The following is a 768-nucleotide window of genomic DNA, read 5'->3' as shown; positions in this document are numbered from 1 at the left end:
TCTGGGTGAATACATACTGGAGGCTCTTATGGTCTGTGAACACATCTACATGAACACCATACAAGTAGTGTCTCCAAATCTTGAGTGCAAACACCACTGCTACAAGCTCGAGGTCATGAGTTGGATAATTCTTCTCATGTACCTTAAGTTGTCTGGAAGCATAAGTTATAACCTTACCTCGCTGCATCAACACACAACCTAGGCCGACCCTGGATGCATCACAATAGATCACATAACCATCTAAACCCTCTGGTGGAGTCAAGACAGGAGTTGTAGTCAACCTAGTTTTCAGTTCTGCAAAGCTTTTCTCACAATCATCTGACCATTGGAACTTAACCTCTTTCTGAGTTAAGTTAGTCAATGGAGAGGCTATGGATGAAAATCCTTCCACAAACCGTCTGTAATATCCCGCTAGACCCAAGAAACTTCTGATATCTGTAGCAGAGGTAGGTCTGGGCCATTGTTTCACTGCTTCTATCTTCTGGGAATCTACTCGAATTCCTTCACTAGACACAATATGCCCAAGGAAGGCAACTGATTGTAACCAAAACTCACACTTGTTAAATTTTGCAAATAACTGGCGATCTTTGAGAGTTTGTAGAACAACTCTCAAATGACTCGCATGTTCTTCCTCATTCCTAGAATAAATGAGGATATCATCAATAAAGACGATAACGAACAAGTCCAAGTACTGCTTGAACACTCTGTTCATCAAATCCATGAAAGCTGCAGGAGCATTGGTTAGTCCAAATGACATAACTACAAATT

This window comes from Solanum stenotomum, chromosome 6, assembly GCF_019186545.1.
Source record: "Solanum stenotomum isolate F172 chromosome 6, ASM1918654v1, whole genome shotgun sequence".
Classification (NCBI taxonomy): domain Eukaryota; kingdom Viridiplantae; phylum Streptophyta; class Magnoliopsida; order Solanales; family Solanaceae; genus Solanum; species Solanum stenotomum.
The sequence above is the reverse complement of the archived record's forward strand: the minus strand, read 5'-3'. Positions refer to the sequence as shown.